The following is a 21,176-nucleotide window of genomic DNA, read 5'->3' as shown; positions in this document are numbered from 1 at the left end:
GGCACAAATTCCCTGATTTTTCCAACCGCCCAAATGGGATTATCCTCGGTACTGGCAAATATACCGAAAAATTACAGTACTCCAGCAAGTCCGAGAGGGCCTGCTCCGCCCACCAGTCACTGACTGCGGTTTCTTGTTCTCCGCGGTCGTGTCGTCCATGTCAACCCCATTGTCACGCTGCTTGAACACTTTCGGATTTACCGCCAGTGCTTATGAACCGTAATGCTTAAGCACTGTGGCGGTACGGCAATAGTTTCGAACGATGCAACGTGCAGAGGCAGTAAATTCACTTTGTGACACTAATTCCATTATGTATGCACATGCGCACCCAGTTATTTAGGGCTCTCTTTTTCTCTCTCTCTCTCTGTCTTTTACCCTATATTGCCTGGCCCGATCCGCTCACTTCGATTTGGGTGGAGGGACGTTTGGTTAACGGTAACTTCTAGCGGTCGCAACAATTTGTTACAATTTGTTTACAACCCTTTTCCAGCTACTGAAATCGCCTCGAGTCTACCTTGATTTACGATTATCATGTCGTATCTTGCGTAAAGGTCCCAATTTTGTTTCGTGGAAAGCGAACGGTACCTTGCCTTCTGTTTCGCGTAACCAGCGTCACATGCCAGTTCAGGAAACTCTTTTCATTTTGTTCTCGTGCCCGTCTTTACGTTCGCCTTGATCGCACGCACCTAAACGTGCGAATCTCAAGAGGCAGTAAATTCTTGCTCTAATTCAAGTTACGTTGCGGATATAGGAAGCCCATGGAGTCTCGATCCTAAATCAAGGTCAACCACTTCCACCGAAAGTTTATGAAAAAATGAAAGATTGCGTTACCACTTCACGGATAACCCACGATTCAAATTATGAGTCAGATCAATCTTCATTCCTGATGGTGTTTGCACTGCAGGCTTTCCATCATGCCAAGCGCATTAAGCTTTTTTTATATCACCATAAGCCGCGCAAAGTGTTGAAAGGCGAAAATTGACGAACAACGAGACACGAATGGGACACCGGACTCAACGCGGATATACGGAGAGTATCGATCTCAATCGATTGACGTTCAGCGGCCATCTATCTTCCGTTTTCACTGGGCTTGTTTTGTTGTTGAGTCAACAAACAGCCCTGATAATTCACGGTTAAAAGCTCGTAAGGACCGACGATCAGACACAGGGTCCGCTCAACTTCTTCGCAGGTATTCAGGAAACTGGCCTTACCGGTGAACGTGATCCGGTCGTCGTCCGTCTGTTCGCCTTTGATGTCCGTCAGTCCATGGACCATCCATCTATTCGTACGTAGGAGAAGTGGAATGAAGCGCGGACAACGTCGTATTAAAGTCTACTTAGCTCGGTAAGAAAGGAACGAGCGTTAGATATTTTACTATTAGTATTATATAGCGTATACATTGCATACGCTCGAGAACAAGAAGAGACAGCCGAGACTAGTTTGAAGATCGGAGCCCATAAGGCGCGGCGTTATCAGATCATGAACTGCGAGAGAAAACGAAGAAAAAAAAACAAAGTGTGAAAATAGCTGGAGATCTTCTGCTGGCGAGACTAATTAGTTGAAATGTACGGAAATATGAAGCAAAAGAAGAAGTCGTGGAAGTGGAAGAAGAAGAAGAAGAAGAAGAAGAAGAAGAAGAAGAAGAAAAAGAAGAAGAAGCTGTGATAAGTGCTTTGAGGAACGGGAAATGCAGGAGTGCAAAGCAACAGCTGGAAGTCAGTGCGGTGCACGCAGGTAGGTACATACATACGGCAAATCAGAGAGAAAACGAGAAGATGCGGTGGAAGTGGTTGTGTGTGTGTGTTACGTGTCGGGTATAGAGTAGTGAGTTTAGAGCATCGATTCCTCGCGTCTCCTCGACGAGCCATCAGTTCACACCTTGGCTACCAGCTATCGCGACTCGATCTAACATTTTCTGAGTTGCTCTGGGCAGCGTTTAGTTTACAACCCAACCGTTCGAACGGGCTCCAGAGTGTAACTGAGAGCGGGTATGCCAGTCCTGGTGAAACAACGGAACATCTTCTAGCTACCAGCAGACACGAGGCTAGTTAAGATAGCGATCCCTCGGTTACTCGGGACGGGAACAATGCCGTAAAGAAACTCCCGTTGGCAGTGAATCAGACCTTATGGCGAAAACGTGAACGATTAGCACCCGGCTATGTTTACATGGATCTCGGCCACATCCGCCCCTAAGCCGCCAAGCCGACGTGGGAAGTCGCGGGCCCAGCGGTCTCTTCGGGGCCCGACGCCGCAACCGTATGGGCGCCAGTCCCTCCAATGTGATTGCAAAATGTCGGCAGATTGAGACGGCAATTCAATAAATCCGGGCTCCCGTGTGGTCCGCGTTTTTAGCACCAACGCCAAGCCGCGGGATCAAATCCCAACACTGTCTGTGAATCGAGACGCGTTGGTGATTCCGATGGGATGGATGTACGAATTACGGCCGATTGTTCGATCCTTGAGCAAACAGTGTTGCGATCGCTGTGATTTCAGCAGTACGGCTGATTGTTTGGAAATTAATCAGGACTCCGAGTGATGGGCTTTTATTCAAGACTTATTGTTAGGAAAATAAGTTGCTTTGGTACTGAGAAAAATTTTATTTGTTACAGTAACTAGAAAGATTCAGTAAAACAGGTATCGTTAAAAAAATTGTTTGCATATTGTTGAAATTACGAAAAACGAGGTACGCCTAACCATTTTGCGCTATCGTCGATCCTTTTCTGGTAATTGCAACGCAAAATCAGTCTGTGAGGTGTACTCGACTTTTTTAGTTAAATAAGGCTTTAACGTCAATTTATTCTTGCACGAGCATTAAATTTTCGCAACAGCTGCAAGAAAATCTAGAAACATTGATCGTAACGAGAAAGAATAGTAACGGATACTAGACTTTCTGGTAACAACTAGAAAACTAATTTTCATTTTCTACCTAGAACTATATTTTTTGATTGTGGTAAAAAATGAAAATAGTTAAGGACTGAGCGGTAACCGAAACTGAAAATTTCTCTCAGTGGGTGGAACTGATCGTTTGTCCCGAGGTGCACTCGAATGGCGAGTATTGGGGAATGGACGGGGATGGTACCTCGTTAATTCGGTCGATCATGGGAGTGATTGATTAAACGCGATTTGCAACGTTCTCATGGTGCGATGTGCGTGCGTGTCACTTTGGGCAGGAGGAAATCCCTTGGGGTAGTTCTGAAAAGCGAACCGCGGAGAAATAGCGGTTATAATAATAAAACGAACACACTTGAAAAGGACAATCGCTCGTCAACCGTGCGTCAGAAGTCAAAACAACCCGACGGACGCCCCGAGGATCCATGCCGAATGATTTTGAATCTTGAGGCCATTCTCACAGGCAGTCTCCAACGAGGAGGAGAAGATCACAGTCCTGCACCGTCGCAACGTCACAACAATGTGACCACAAACAAACGGGCGGCGGCGTTATGGGGCGCCTTTCCGCATTCAGTCCACGACGTTCGTCATTTGTCACGTCTTTCATCCTCTAATGACGTCTACCACGGGACGGTGACGTCCTCTTCCTCGCTGTCGCACTGGGCACCTGGCAAGAGCTTTTTATTCTCCCATTCGACGGGTGACCGAGATCACGACGGTTACGGATTCGATTTATTAGGATTAAGGAAAGACCCTGATTAGGTCGGTGAGAACCGGAAGAACGCGTCACTCGAGAGCGATCCTATAAGCTTGGCCTCCACGACTAGGCCAGATTGAACGGGTACGTCATATTTGATCATCCGTTACCACTCGCGGTTCAATTACCCTGAAACATACCTGTTAGAACGAATTTCACGTCAGGATCAGGAGGTATAATTGGGCGTATGGAAGATCGTTCGTTAGGATGAACTTATCACTGCGTGTTGCGAGCCGAACTAACGACCAAATTGCTGGTTTTGTTTGTTTTCAGGATGAGCGGTGGGTATGTGCGCGTGTGTGTGTGTGCACGGCGTTCAAGTTCAAAGGCTAACTTATTTATATGCGCCTCTGGGCCTCCTTGAAATAAGTAGACTGGCTTGACTCGACTTACTCAACGCAAGCGGGTAAGAAAAAAAGAAAAAACCGAGGAAAGAAAAAGAACGTGAAGAAGAGGACGAAGTGCGGGAGAATGAAGCTATCGAGGTTGCCATACTCACTTAACTTACTCTCTTAATATTATTTTAACAGCTCAACCTACCCCTCGCAGTTCACATCTCGCTTTTGCTCAACTCTGAACCCGAACGTGTTCACCTCGCGAATATTACCTACCTGCGGAGCACTTCAAGCTGGGTGCTGAATTCGCAGCTCCGCGACTCCAAGCAAGCCACGAAGGTGACGCGACAGACGTGTAAAATTCTAAATAGGATATTACCGGGTCAAGAAATGGGACGAAGAGGAGTATGAGGAGGAGAAGAAGAAGAAGGAGGCATGTACGGTGACTACGAAGCATGATCCAAGCAACGCGGCCACAGTGGGTAACTAAAAGAGCATTTTGTGTGGAGTAGGCTTCTTGCGTGATATATGCCCGCGAGTGGCCATATAACAAATGACTGTCGTCCATCATGGGGCGCCTAGAACAATGCCGTAGCTTGGCAGGAGAGCTCCTGCTACACGCCGGGCAACACGAGGCCGAATGTCTTCCGAATAAAATAAACGACACTTGAATGTTCTAGCTTCCATTCCGTAATGGCTACACGACTCCTGCACGTTTGGAGAACCATTTCGTCATGGGCATTCGGCCCCGTTCCATCGTTAATTCGTACGAAAATGGACATTGCTCCCAAACCAGCTCCATACTCCAGACTTGATCGCACGGTTCAATGGCAAGGTCACGAGGCCATGGTTCCGGAATCGACAATGAAGATGGTATACCCTTTGTTGAAAATGACGGATAAGAATTGGTCACCGTTCGGTCATCTGAATAATTCATAACGGGACAATTAATCAGCCGGATTCCATTCGCCTGACGAACTTTCGGCCAGAGCTGGCCGTTGCGTTGTGAACTGCAGGCTGCACAGACCCGAAGTCTCCCGCTCGTTACGATTCGACAAATCGCTTGTGGCTGGTCCGCGGAATCGCTCGTGGGGCAAATATCACGCGACGGAAAGTCGTTAATTGATTTATCGCGATCTGTGATCACGTTTTCTGAACAACTATCGGTGCTGCTGCTTCTGCTACCGCTAACGCTGCAAACAGCCATGTAGATATATACCCGAGGTTGAAGAAAGCGAGGAATAGATTTCCCCTGACAGACGATCAGCTACTGAAATATTGCTGCACGGATCGACGATGCAGTTGCGGGCGCAAAACAACCTTATCCATCAATATGACAGAGCGATGTTCAATAATATATTGAATATAATGTCAATTTCTTGGTTTATCCATTCCGCTGCTGTTGCCAACGTCTGTTACAAGAAGTGGCGAACGTTCGTGCGTATCACGACTCCGCATGCTCGTTTCACATTTGTGTGGCCGCACGCTCTGCTCGACTCGAGCACTCGACTACCGAGGAGCTCTTACGGTGTTTAGGACGCTATTCGAGGAGGTTCTCCTCGACGGGGCGGCGAATGCATGGTATACGGCACATCCTGAACACCCAGCTGCCGGGAAAGTTCAAAGCTCAGGGAAGAACGGATACACGTTGGAATTGTACGAAGCCGGGCGTACATGGTGCAGGACGACTCGGCTTAATAGCTCGCTACTTTAATACCGAGGCACCGGCTGATTGGTGTAAAACAGCCGGTGCACTGTGTCTGCGTATCCTGCCGAGTCTCACACACGCACATTTATACAAGTATAAATATCTCGGGGCTGCGGGAACTTGCGCGCGTGCATAAATGCACGACTGTGGCACCCAATAAGTTTAAATCATGCGGTTGGTTCAAGCCTTGCTTCCACGGACGGGGAGCATGGGAGTGCATTACGTGTAAGGTACCTTTTAAATAATAGGAGTAGGTAAGAAGGTTCGAGATTGATGCGAATTTCGAGCTTGCGGCGGATAATGGCTTTGGATAGAGTAAAAAATTTTCGAGGCTTTTCACACCGGCTGTTACGCGCACCATCTGTGCACCCGACAACTTCGCTATTGAAAAAGCTTTCACTGATTACTTGGTTAATTACACTCCGGTTGCTTGTGCAACTCAGGCCAATACGGGTAAGTATAGACTCTCTACTTGCCTAACTACACTGTTTCGGACATAAAAACACGAGTTATGGTTATTTAAAAACGGATTGGCCCGCCCATATGACTGCCTTCGCATGGGGGCGAAACGCCATGACCCAGCTAAGATAAATCAAAAGGTATTAAGACCGTTCAAGGGCTCTTAACGGACGCGGGCTCGGAACCAACTTGCGCTTTTCGCTCACTCGACTCATACGTGACCTCAGATGTATGAAAGAAGCAATCCTGGCATCCTACGTACTCCGCAGTGTCGCGAACTTGTTGCAATTTATGAGTAATAGCTCATACAGCAATCTTCGGCAATGGTTGCGAAATTTTTCCAAAAGAGATTATCCCCATTCCAAGAACTCTGACTACGATTTTTCTACCATACCTCCAAGCAATCCTCCTCGCGTTCCAAGTCCTTTGACTTCGAGGGTTCAACACTTCACCATGTTTCATGGAAAATTCAATCGGACTCGACACTGTAGTCTTTTGAACATTAAACCATGATCTTAGTTCAGATGTCGCTAAAGGAGTAGGAATAAAAAATAAAAGCCGCTGGCTCTTCCTGTAGAACCAACAGCTTGTAACGATATGTTCTTTATTTGAGTAAATGCGAAGCCGTGAAGAAAAGAGATAATTATAATTTAAATGGGGATACAGGTTAACAATTTGAAATTCTTTACACACAATATTATTAATAATGAGTTTTATCGATTTATTCAAAAAGCCTTGGCAGAAATACTGCTTATTTCAGGATCAAAAAAAAAGAAAAAAGGACGGACGCAACACATGAATTCACACACCATTCGTATGCATAAAATACGCCTGTCGGCCTACAAGTTGAAACAGAAAATAATCTACGTAGCTCTAAACAATAATTAAATTTTTCACGAGAGATTCCAAATTATTTAAAAAAAAATTGTTGACGCTAAATTTATAAGATTTTGATTGAAAAAGCAAAAGGCATCGAAAATTACATGTGATTTACACGATTTTTGGCCCTCGTCTTGTTTTATGAAATTAATTAACGAATAGTGACACGGTGGGATTACGAATTCGTTAATTTCCGATTTCGGTTCTCGATGATTTCCCTGGTTCCGAAGACGGTAGATTGATGTTTAAAGTTGAGTTAATGTTGTTGAAAATATTCCCACAAGGTTCGCAGACGATGTTGATTATATTGATACCGGTTACATTTTATACAATATCAATAACGAAGTTAAGAAATTGATAAGAAAAAAAATTTAATGGCACGATTTCTACGAGGTATTTAGGCGACTCATCGCCCCGACGTATTTCCGTAGAGTGGCTCGTGGTCAGAAATGGAATGTTCGCATGATACCTTGGTATTTTGACTAAGAATTGCTGTACGTTCTAAATAGTTGCTCGAGCCGTCAAGCCGTCGATAATACAGGACCAAGGATATCGCAATGTATTTACAAGTGTCATTCCATTTATAATACCATGTTAAAAGCTCCGTTGAAAAGTTGACGCACAAACGGCTTCACAGCCGAAGGATTTTCGGCTCGTCTAATATAGACCTCAGTTGATAATTTGTAGCTAGGTAACGGGGGATGCAGAGGGAGGAAGAAGGAACGCGGTTGATGGCATACGTGGTGTTATACCGAGGTCCCGATGATCGTGAACGTGAGGCCGGTCGGAGTCGAGCCTCGAGGCGTGCGATTGATGAGTGCGTCTCAATCCGATCATTTTTCCACGTCGTAGCCAGTAATGCAGGAACGACGGGGGGTTCCAGCGCCATATTGCCCGATCAATCAAAATGATCCTGTAACCGGCGTGGCTCATATATGCACGAGACCGAACCTCGACTCTCGTGTCCATGATCGTGTCCGCACGGCGGACTCTCAACTCTATTCTGAAAAGCTCACCACGAGCTTCCCCGAGGTGGCGCAAGGTCCGGAGTCACGGTACGTTTCGTTCTCCGCGCAAAACCGTACCGGAGGATAAACTTTTGGAGGTAACCAGAGGATCCTTCGACGTATAAAAACATCGCGAGACGTTTGATGGGTGGACAGTAGTTTCCAGGCCAAGTAGCGCGGTGTTTCAAGTATAAGGTTGAATCGTGACGGGTTAGGGTTCACCTCGCGAGCATGTGTGCCAGAGCCTTGCGCCATTCACATGCTCGCCTTCCACACCCACGAGATCTTCGAGAAGTCGAGTTGATTCCTCGATCCGGAGGAGCAGTCGCTTTCGATTTTCGACTTCCAATGCTCGGCCGAAATCTAGACAAGCAATAAGCAATCCGGTGCCTCGGGTCGGTAAAAGAAAGTCGAACGAGCAAAGAGGGAATGGCAAAAACGCTTCTCGACTCTGCACGGTGACAAAGGAGCAGACATTTCACCAGGACTTTCACACGAGACGTTCGTCCCTTCGACCCACAGGGCGCGGGGGGTGTGGCCGACGATTTCCTCAGGTAAGCCTCCCTTCCTTTGATCGGGACGCGTTCGAGCTTTTGGTCCTTGGGTCGCGGTACCTTCGATATCGAAGCAGATGTGAGATGGCGAGTCTCTCGGCTGCGGATGATGATTACCGGGTCTGAAAATATCGCCGAACTTCCACTCGCCTATCTGTTTCCTCTCCATCGAGTATCATCCGCTCGGACCACCAACAGCGCGGACCGGAAGAAGGCGAATAATCAGTCGAGGATCGTTTTGCAGCGGGACATTATCCTGACGGGTCTTGCACCGTGTAGCGGTAGCTAATGTTCGAACGGAACTTTTGATTGCCGCAGAGTGATTCGTTCAGTTTCTTGTTGTTTTTTATTTCGAACCAAGTGAAAAACGCCGGAAGGAAACGATCTTCGGGCAGAGCGTAGGAGGATCTTGCACTTCGTATTTGAACTTTGACTCGGACGGTTTATAATTCGAGTGGTAAACGCGAACAGGTTGAGTTGCCGGCTATCCGTAGGACGGAGAGACTGATGTTCGCCCGCCTCTGGTACACCTAATGAGCGGGCTAATTGTTTCGGACCAGTAAATGATTAATTGTGGGAAACGTGAAACAAAACGCCTCGGCTCCTCCTCCCTGTACGTAAATAGTCCATTTCTACTTTAACGGTCCAATGCGCTTCTACGCGCGTTTCTATCCGCGTTCAACATGTCAGATATATATGTGCGATGGCCGAGAGCGATGGACAGAGCTAACAATTAGATATCGAAATGCTCTTAGGCTCTCCAGCAATCACCGTGTCGCCTGTCTTCGTCGTTTAATAATTTAATCCCACTCAAAACGCGGGCCTTCGAACAGGATTTGCCATTTCACAATCGACCTTTGCTCGGTCGTACACCTTCCAACAAACCATGTTACGTGAATTATTATTGAGAAATCTGCGTCGTGATTTGAGAAATATACTTTTTTATCGGCCTCTTCGATGACCACTGGAATTTTGTCCGGTAAGATTCTTCCTCGCTAATCGTCGAGGAAGGCGTTAGCGTGACAGCGATGATCGCGTGCCAGCTTCTCACGCACGTGCACGCGTGCAATACGGGCAGCTGGGTGTAATTGGACGCATATGAAACAAACGGACAGCCGTCAACCGTCATTCATACTTCTTTGCCCGATTCATTAACGCTAGAAGTAGGTACGTTTCATTCGGGTGCCGGTAAAAAATCAGAAAGACCAAAAATCAGAATGGTCAGAATTCTGAAAATAAATGAATCGAAAACTCACAATCGCGAAAGAATAAAATGGTGAATCTTCACTAAGCCAGAAATAATGGAAATAGAATATAAATGTACCGAAATTTTAAGTTATAGAATTCAGAATACACAACTGGTGACAATTTTGAAAGGCCATTAGCAGAATGAGGCAAACACAAACAAATAACTTTCGGATGGATCATAAAGTACAATTTTCGACTACTCGAATTCATAAATGCGAAGGATCAAGAATCAGAACGGTTAGAACTCCGAGTCGTAATCTCATAAAAGGCTCGGAATATAGAATTGCAGTATGTCAGAATCGTCGGAATGAAGAATCGCAATACATCAGAAGAGTCGATAACTCATATCGTATTGGAAGCCAAGAAATATAAGTTTACGATATCAAAAGTCGTATTCAATCTTTTAATGAGACAAAAATATTGCAGATGAAAAGATACGCCCAATGCACGTAAGAATTTGTTTGATTCTGTATATAAAACATTTTGCAAGTCAAAATAGATTAGTCGGTTACTTTCGGAATACCGATCTTTCTGAATTGTACGATTCTGAATAATGACCCTTCTACATTCCGGATATCTGTTTTCCGCCGTTTCTAGATGATCAAGTTCTAACTTTTATTTTTATAATATTTGGTCATTTGAGAATATGAAACTTTATACAAATTCGTTCTCTAGAATATTGACTCTATATATTATAAAATTTTGGATCTCTGAATTCTTGGATCAACGTTTTCTGAAGTAAGTCGGTTCGGATAATGATAAAAACTCTACCAAATACATTTTAGGTAAACTGCAGCTTTTTATTGGGCACCATTCGAGATTTAAAATTTCTGATAGTATCTGTTCTCTCATATTTGTTATTCTGGTTTATTAAATTCGGAATTCTGGCCATTGTGATTTTCGGTTTTTCTGATCTCTTACTCCCATACGTGTGGTTCTACGAAGAGTGAATTAATAAAATTAGAAAAAATATGATAGCATAATTCTCACTTCGGTTTTATTATTTCGTCATATAAAAAGATTGTCAGCAGATACAAAAATACGATCAGAAAAATTTCAATCACTGATGTGATTCGTGCGAATTTCCCTCTAGATCATTGACCAAAATTTATACTCGATATTCTTTTATTTCTTCTTCTGTATCGAGCCGAAGAAATTCATTTCTTCGTGGGAGGTGCGGGCGAGATTGCGAAGGTAATATTGTGCTTTATTTATTTCATCTGATTTTTTTTCAGAAGCTGATTGAGATCGCTCGGATCATTTACCGGTCGACCTACCTCGGACGGACTAATCAGATCAATCAGAGGAAATGATTGTACGATCAGTTCGGATCATTATGTGCCCCGGCGATCGTGCAGAGCTTCACCGAACCCGGATGATCGGTGCCCTGCTGAACCCCTTCCTCGTCCAAGGCTTGAACCTGCTGCAGGCGTTCGACATTTCCTGGGTAATGAATTTATACATAAATACATATATACTTATATTGGGGTGATTTAAAAAAAAAAAACACAGAGTTTGTTTCGCGCATACTTTCTCAAATTTTAGTATACGATGGAATAAAGATCCTTCCAAAAGATGAGCTCTCTAGCTCAAGTCTAATAAGTCGCTCCTTTAGTTTTAATTTCTCATACCTTTATCGTGGTAAAATTTTACGTTTTGCTGAAAAGTTGAAAGACTCGTAAATTGTTTAATATTTTTCAAATTCATGCGTGGGTCCTTGAAGCTGATTCTTCAAGCTTTCCAATTTTCTACAATAAAGTCTAGTTATTATCGCTAGAACATACGTTGATTACGGTCATCTAAAAACTACCGATTTTAACCGAAAAAGAGATAATCGGTAGTTTTCTAATTATGACATCCATGATTTGTTATAGAAGTTAGGAAAGTTTCGAAGGTCAGCTTCAAAGATCAAGGCATAAAATTGAAGAATATTAAATAGTTTACGAGTATTTTAACTTTCATGGGTTATGGGAAATAAGAATTAAAAAAGTGACCTGTTACACTTGAGGTATAAAGTTCATCTTTCGGGAAGATCTTTTTTCTATCAAACACCAATATTTGAAGTGGTAAAAGCTAGAAATTTTTTTTTTTTTTCAACCATCTTAACCTATATGCTTATTTATAACAAATGACCGTGATTGCAAATAGTAAAAATGAAAAAGCCTGCAGCTTAATATCCCAGACAAAGAAATTAGGCGAACACAAGGTATTCTCGGCATCGTTCGAATGTCCTTTAATCGATTGAAGAAAAAAAAAAAAAAAAACGCAAGCAAAAAAAAAAAAAACATTAACCGTATTAGACACGCCGATGAAACAAGGTAAGCGGATCCTTAATTGATTTTCTACTCCGTTGATTCTGAATCTAGTGTGGATGAAATCGATTCGATGATTATTACCTGGCATTGAGTATGATTGACAATTTATCGTTAGAAGTGAACGTCTTGTGCCTTGTGTTTGATTAATTTTTGGGTCTAGCTAACGTTACTTCTAGCATTTAATATTCCTTCCACTTCTCACTCGTACTTCCTTTCCATTCGATAAACTTTCGTATTTGTGATACCGTACCGGGGTTAAAAGCGTGAAGAGATTTTTCGGCTTGATTTTCATCAATGCACTGAGAGAAATTTTTATTCCTGGTTACCGCTCAGTCCTTGACTATTTTCATTTTTCACCGCAATCGAAAAATGTAGTTATAGGTAGAAAATGAAAATTAGTTTTCTAGCTGTTACCAAAAAGTCTAGTATCCGTTACTATTCTTTCTCATTACGATCACTGTTACTAAATTTTTTTGCAACCGTTGCGAAAATTTAATGCTAAAAATTTAATGCTAAAAAAGGATCGACAATAGCGAAAAATGTTTACGCGTAGCTCGTTTTTCGCAATTCCAACGATATTCAAACAGTTTTATTAACGATACCTGTTTTACTGAATTTTTCTAGTTACTACGACAAACGAAATTCCTCTCAGTGTGGCGTATAAAAATACGGCTAGGCGAATTAATCGAGCCCATCACCCGATCTCGCGTCACGAATTCCAAGTCCCAATTCACATAACCACCTTGACCGCTGCCACCTACTCGCATTGACACAAGCGGAACGGTATAACGTCGTTAACCATGCACGATAGATTATTATAAGCCGTGCATTACACGTACGAGACGGTGATTAATTGACACCACGACACTTGAGGATCGTCTCTCTATATGTAATTAACACGAGGCCAAAATACTCGCTTCAATCTTTGTTGAGGCGAGGTTTGATTAAAATAACCCCCCGTTAATAGCGTCAACGCCTACTCGCGGGGCCCTTTCACAATCGTCACCTTTCGTGTCGACGTTTCCGTGTCCTTAGCCCCAATTTACTAGAAAAAAGGCGGCTTGTGCGGTAGGTCGCGAGTCCTTATATTTATACCTGTCCTACGCGTCGTGACCTGGGTGGGCTTGGGTGAAACAAAACGGTATCATCACCCCTGGCAACCCTTGGACGAAGGGGAAAGAGCTACCAGAACGCGACGGGTGATCGATCAGAAAATTTGGGAAGCGAAAAGGCGAATCTTGCCCAGAATCTGAAGGACCTGCCCGGCCCGTTCTCTTATCGTCAAACGCCGTGGAAGATTTGGGGTCCCTCAAACCTCGTCCTGTCACAACCCGCGCGCATCTCTTGGCCGTTTGAATCATCCTTGGTGTCTGCAACAGACGGAAGACAATTATCCTCCGGGGTGGTCCCTGCGCTCGTCTGCGGTCTGGCAACCAGCTTCTGATTTCAGGGTAACCTTATCATTACGGGTGAAAAGTTTTTTTTTCTCCTTTCATTCCTTGTCTCGATCTCCGTTCTCCACTTTGTCTCTTTGCATAGAAAATCACTAGACCCGTAATGCCAGAGAGAGAAAGAAAGAGAAATGGGTGGAGGATGAAAACCGCACAAAAGGATGTGGCGAAACAGAGAAGCGGAAGCTCGATTATTTCGTTTCTTGCACTCGTCGCGAGGCGTTACAACTATGATCAAGGGATCAACGGATCAGGGTTTTTCATCTTTTGTTTAAAAGCTAACACTGTAAAAAATTGGCCGAGTTAAAATTGACCAACAGTGACCGAGAACTTGAACGTCAGATAGTGTTGGATTGACACGAGAAAAATATTCCGTAGAAGTCCACACCAAATTTTTTTTTTTTTTTTCTTACAATACATTCGTGCCTTCATTTCCCACCTTCCTCGTTACCGAATCAGAAAAAAGCAGTATCATCCGCTAATTCAGCATCCGTACCCTCCGCGTGAGAGTATAAATGCAGAATAAAAAAACAAGAAGAAAGAAAATGGAAGAAACACGCATGCCGTCTTTTTTTTTTTTATTTCCTCTCTTTTTTCTTATCGCGTGCACGTATCCGCACGGAGCAGTTAGTCGGACCGAAAGCATAGCTTGTGACTTCTGTTTTGTTGTACAGTTAGCAATAACTCATTGACTACCATACAGTTTGTATCACGCTTCACATAAAATGACCCATCAGCCGGCAATCTACTGTCCGTCGGTACGATAACTACGACGTATTAGTTTCACCGGTAAGATTGCCAATTCCTGAACGGTGAACAGCAATGATGAATCCAATCATAATTTAGTTACATCTTATTAGGCTCCTACTGCGCCGTAGAGAGAGAGAGGGAAAGAGGAGAGAGCCCGACTCACACCGTGAGACCAGCGGGGCTGATGCTTCATTCTTCACCCCGCTGCAAACAATCCCTCAAATTATGGCGAGCAGAGTTATGTATCCTCGATTCGACCATTCTATGGAAGGCGGATGTACACCGAGAAAAATTTTTAATTCCGGTTACCGCTCGGTCCTTAACTATTTTCATTTTTTACCACAATCGAAAAACATAGTTCTACGTAGAAAATGAAAATTGGTTTTCTAGCTGTGACCGCAAAGTCTGGTATCCGTTACCATTCTTTCTAATTACGATCATTTTTACTAGATTTTCTTGTAACTGTTGTGAAAATTTAATGCCTGTGCAAAAATAAATTGACATTAAAGCCTTATTCAACTAAAAAAGTGGAGTAAACGGAACAAACTGATTTTGCATTGCAATTACCAAAAAAAGGATCGACAGTAACGCAAAATAGTTACGCGTAGCTCGTTTTTCGTAATTCCAACAATATTCAAAGAGTTTTTTTTAACGATACCTGTGTTACTGAATTTTTCTAGTTACTATAACAAACGATATTTTTCTCAGTGTGTTAATCATGCTAACAGATTTTCAGTAAACACTTGTCAATTCTCTGTTAAAAACTCGATCAAATTTTTTCTTATCGTCCGAAAGTCAGAATACAGGTGACAGAAAATGACACTTGGTTTCATTTTCATTCGACACTTTCTATAGGCATATTTTTAACTGAAACGAATCAGTTCCGACTTTAACCTGTGAGGAATCGACGTAGTAGCGCGAAAATCTACTCTAGGAACACAAGCTTAGATAATCTGCGTATCCGGTTATTCGGGACACGACCCATTTGTTTTGGAAACAAGGCGTCCGAAGCGACTTTGAGATCTTGGGTAAATAAGGGCTGACGATTCAGCGTCGATTCAGAGTCAGTCGATCGGAAGACGCGGCGCGGTGATTACACGTTGTTCGGATTCGCGATACAAACGATTAAAATTTATGTGTGAATTTCTGTGGTTTCATTCGACGTTTGTGAAAGTGATACGCGTTGTTTTCCACGATAGCTGCAACTAAACGCAAAACGGCCCGAGGCGACCTGCGGATGAACCGAAGCACGACTTCGACCAACCAACCAAACACTGTGCCAAAGTTCTCAAAGGTGCTTTTAAGGTAATTTTTATTCATTACTAATAATTGTCACAACGTGCTTGCGATGAATCGTCTTCGAAAATTGACACATTTTTGCAGAGAAAGTATTTTACTGAATTTAACGATTCGAAATGTACACTGAGAAAAATTTTCAGTTCCGGTTATCGCTCAGTCCTTAGCTATTTTAATTTTTTACCACAATTGAAAAATATATTTCTAGGTAGAAAATGAAAATTAGTTTTCTAGCTGTTACCAGAAAGTCTGGTATCCGTCACTATTCTTTCTCATTATCATCACTGTTACTATATTTTCTAGGTAACTGTTGCGAAAATTTAATGCTTGTGCAACAATAAATTGATGTTAAAGCCTTATTTATCTAAAAAAGTAGAGTCAACCGAAGAAACTGATTTTGCGTCGAGATTGAAACAGTTTTTTCAACGATACGTGGTTTACTGAATTCTTCTAGTTAATACATATATTATATATAATATACACATATATATATATATATATATATATATTCAGTTAGACCAACGATTGTTCATTAGCAAAATTCCTCTCTCTCTCTCTCTCTATATATATATATATATATATATATATATGTGTCTATATAGATGAAGCGAAGTATGTCAAAGGGAGGTAGTAAAATTAGAAGTAGTCGCAAAGACTAGATTAGTTGAATTTTATTACACTTTTTAGCCGTAAATGCACGGTCAATTGCTAACGTAGTAAAATGAAAATGTACCCAATGTACCATAAGAAATTGCCAATTTAGACTTTGTTGATACGCCATCGTTTTTAAAAAAAATTTCAATACACAATCAAAGTTTTTAGAAAAAGTTTTTTCACTTCGCAATTATCAATATTGTTGAAGTTTGTGCGGTAAAAAGTTGCTCAAGTGTATGTAAGAGTAAAAAGGAAATAGCAAATAGCGCAACGTATTGTCTTTTTTTCAACCAACGGTATGTTAATATAATTTGGTGTTATTTGTAGGACAATTTAAAGTGTGAAAGTAATTTTTCATAAATTAATCAGGTTGAAAAATTCCAATTCATCATTCAACCTTAATTTTTTTTTTTCACCGATGTATCGACCCCAATTAGGTTGCAACGATGGGCGTGTTCCTTTTAAATGTGAAACTTTTGCTACAGCAACGTCGTCTTAATTGTACTGTATTTTATGGACACTTTCTATGCACGGAGACAGTCCTCCTTACCTTTACCCACCATATACCATACCTAAAGCGCGTTCTTTCGGATGCCAGGCGTAATTCTGCACGCTTTAACGATTCGTCTTTTGGTACGTTTTGTACATGTTTTGCGACTATTCTCGAAAGTTTACGAAACTATAAATAATTCATCGTTTTTTCAAACTTCCGGCACTCCAAGCATCGCGTTGCGAGTCTTTTGGCTTCCACGACAATATTTCGGAAGGAAAAATTATACGATCGAATCGCCTAATATCTTGATGGATAACAATGTCTGTAGATATTTTGCCCGCGGATAAGAACCGAGGAAGACAGAGAGCCGTCAGAACTGATTGACAGACCGAGTATAATGACTGTAAGGATTTTTTGACTTGCGAAAAAAATCGATTGGCTCTTCTCGAGTCGAAACGCAGCGGGCGTCTCACTTCTGGTGAGCCCGAAGCACTCGATCAGTTAAAAACTGAGACCCGAGCGTGTATCTACGGGTAAGAAAGTCTGTGAAGAGGTTAACCGACAATTATTATCTCGCCGATCGCTAGAGGCGTTGGACACTCTCTTTAAAAACGTCCCACGACTCGCGTTGCGTGTGAGTAGTTTTGTCTCATCTTCAGGGTAATACATCACCTACGGGTTGCGGTTACGCCTACGGTTTTGATCGGTGAGAACAAGAAAAAAAAAAATAAATAAAAAAAAAAATACACAAATAAAAAATCTCGCTAACCAAAACCAAACGCGAAATAGCTGCTCGGATTTTGGCTGAGAACAAGTGGAGAGATAGAAAAAAGGAGATAAAGAGAGAGAGAGAGAGAGAGAGAGTTGGTGGGCCCGACGAATTCAATGGGGTCCCATGTGCTCGCGCCCTCTCGAACCGAGAGCAACGGGAAGAATGGGAATGATGTTAAAAAAAAAGAAGAGGATGAAAATCGACCCGGTAACAAATAAAGCGGGTCGGGGCCAGCCGTACAATGGACGCTTTGCTACGAAAAACGGAATGACTCGGCAAGTATGCAAAAAGCACGTAAACGGTCCTCAGCTCCGCCGGGTGCTGATCCTTTGCCTTTCCTTTCCTTTTCTCCTCCGCTCTTTCGATCTTCTCCGGCGGCCAACGAGCTGCTCGAATTAGTCCGTCGTCGAGATTTTCTCAAATTGAACCAGTCATCCCGATTTGGTTAGGGAAGAATTTGCGTGTCACGTGGGCAAACGGGCCCGAATATTGCGGAGGCCTGAATGCCATCGTTAGCTCGTCGTTTCACCGTCCTCTTTATATTTATACTTGGTACAACATCTGAACATGCCCTCGTATAGGGGCGACGATTTTTCAATCGTACAGACGGTGTATTTTAAGTTTTTTGTCAATCCTTCTGGGATAAATCGTGATTTATAACGCATTGCAGTCTTCCGGAAAGACCGGAGAATTTTAGGAATCTTATCACGTTCTCATTCCACGACTGTTTTTTGATCTCGTTGCACGACGGTCAGGGTTTAAATTTGTCACGGTGAGAAAGATTTCATTTGTTGTTATAACTAGAAAAATTGAGTAAAACAGGTATCGTTGAAAAAACTGTTTGAATATTGTTGGAATTACGAAAAAAGAGGTACGCCTAACCATTTTGCGCTATCGTCGATCCTTTTTTCGTTATTGCAACGCAAAATCAGTTTCCGAGGTTTACTCTACTTTTTTAGTTGAACAAGGATTTAACGGAAATTTATTCTTGCACTAGCGTTAAATTTTCGCAACAGTTGCAAGAAGATCTAGCAACAGTGATCGTAATGAGAAAGAATAGTAACGGATACTAGACTTTCCGGTAACAGCTAGAAAACTAGTTTTAATTTTTCACCTAGAACTATATTTTTCGATTGTGGTAAAGAATGAAAATAGTTAAGGACTAAGCGCTGACCGGAACTAAAAATTTCTCACAGTGTATATGTGAACGAATTTAAGTCGGGGCGGGGATGAAATTCCGAATTTAAGAAGTTCCGAAAGCGCCAAATACCAAAAGAACGCAATTTCGATAAATCAAAGGTCCGAAAGTGCGAGAATAAGAACATTCAAAAATCTTAAACATCTAAATTTCAAAGGATCGAAGATTTTCAGGTTAACGAATTGCTGGCTTGGTGAAATTTCACCATTTTGATCCTCCGTTGTTTTGGATTTTCAATATCTTTATTTTCGGAATCCTGGTCATTCTGATTTTCAGTTTTTCTGATTTTTACCATCCACTCGTTGAGTAAACTACGCTATGTGAGTGTATTTTAATCTTTGGAATTTTTCCCTGTCGGAATTTTACTTTTCGTAACTTTGATTCGTCGGGTTTCCAACGATTCGAAACGTTGTTTCGTAAAACTTGATTTCTTCGCTTCAACTTTCGCCACAAAAATAATTCGGAATTAGACGCTTCCGGAACTTTTTAATTTCGGAAATTCAACCTCATCCCATTGAATCTACCACTAGAATAGCTTGGAGACTGATGTACGTATATTATTGATTTTCTATTCTTCCATCCGAGGGAACTGAGATTTTTACTAAATGAAAAAAAAATGGTGTGTCCAAACAACGTGGGTCGGTGTTCCCCTGATTTTGGGAAAACCCGCGTCAATAATTGTTAGGGTCATACTTGTTGTTAGTCGTTTCGTTTGATAAAATTTTTTGCAAGCGAAGGTAAGCGTATACCGAATGTTTTAAAAAATAATTTTGGAACATAAAATTCAATCTGTTTTACGAGGACGAAAAGAACCCGGCTTACGGACACTCTAATATTCCAATCTGCCGAGGACCGTGCAATAACATCGCTAACCCTAATAAGCGGGTAAACTTGCGGCGCGTAAAATATGAAAACTTGCAAGATCGTCCCTAAAACACATTTCCGGGTAACGCAAGACCCAATAAAATTTGAATCGATAACGACCCAATCGAGTACTTCATTGTCATTCATTGTTTGACGTATTAATGACAATTTTACAGCGACCGAACGAACAGCCCGTCATAAAACCCGAAACATCAGGTAACCAGACTTGGGACAAGGCGCGACGAAGTGAGAGGTTCGTTTTTTCGCCCCCTAGCCGTAGGGGATTCCTTAAAAACACAATTTTTTCAGATTATCGGTTACGAAAGTGAGTTTTTCGCACCGGGTGTCGTAAAACGTCAAATTCTAGCTTCGACCCGCACGAATTTTGTACGCGTGTTTGTAAACGCTCCGACATAACATTGTAAACATAAAAATTTCTCTCGATTTTTAGGGGCTAACGGTGCTTCGTATTTTGCAACGGTAAATTCTTTTTTAACAGTCGAGACGCTCGGCACGATTTTTCCCATATTTATGGTTCCTTTCAGGGGAAAGTTTTCCGTGATTTTAAAAAATTTGGGACACCCGGCCAAAAACTTTAAAACGCTGGAAGGGGTTCCAAGGGCATTTCGCGCTTTCACTGTTGTTTTTTCATCCCCACTAAGAGTTTCAAAGAAATCTTGTACTTCTCTAGACGTACAACGTTCTTGAAAGAAAACTTTTCTTCAACGTGAAGAATTTCGCGTTTCATCTCGTTGGATCGAGGCTTTAGAATCTAATCATGTACGTTCTTCATTGCTCTGAAAATATCCTTCAAGGTAGAAAAAAAAAAAATCCCTCGTACAGCAATGAAATATTCGAAAAATTCTCCAATGCAGTTGTGTAAGAATTAAGACGGCCAAGATCAGACAAAATATCACCTTGAACCCCGATTTCGGTTTAGGCAATTGAGCCAATTAGCTTAATAATAATCGTGTTTCAAAGCACGGGTGAAACATACAATGATCAGAATTGCACGGTAATTAACGTGTATTATCGGCCTTCGATTACTGTTGCCGGATGGAACGAAGCACTCGCGGTGAGAAAATAAAATCATTCTTTGAAACCTCAGGCTGTGCAAAACACACGCAAGAATTACAAAGCGACATACGTTACACTTGGTTATGATCGAAGGACCTCGGAGTTATTCGAATTATTTTTCTTCTTCCCGCAGATCTTCCGCTTCGACTACCGATCAATTAATCGGTTTATTCGTTACATCTGTGGCACGCGAGGTCCCATATATGAGCAATTCTAGTGAAAGGCAGCGGAGTATAAATTTATTCATCATTATTATTAACAGTCATTATACATCTGAGGTCTCTTGCCTTGGTGGTCTGACGCTGTTGCGATAAATCTTAGTCACGGATCAGATTATGTAGAAGCTGCTGATGGAAGAAAATGCCCGAGAATTTTTACAAGTGGCGGTACGGGCGAAAAAAACGGGGTGTATTTTTTTATTTTGATAATTCGTTTCAGTACATAATCCTCCTAGAAATGAGGTTCATTTC

This window comes from Neodiprion lecontei, chromosome 3, assembly GCF_021901455.1.
Source record: "Neodiprion lecontei isolate iyNeoLeco1 chromosome 3, iyNeoLeco1.1, whole genome shotgun sequence".
In the NCBI taxonomy this organism is placed as follows: Eukaryota; Metazoa; Arthropoda; class Insecta; order Hymenoptera; family Diprionidae; genus Neodiprion; species Neodiprion lecontei.
The sequence above is the reverse complement of the archived record's forward strand: the minus strand, read 5'-3'. Positions refer to the sequence as shown.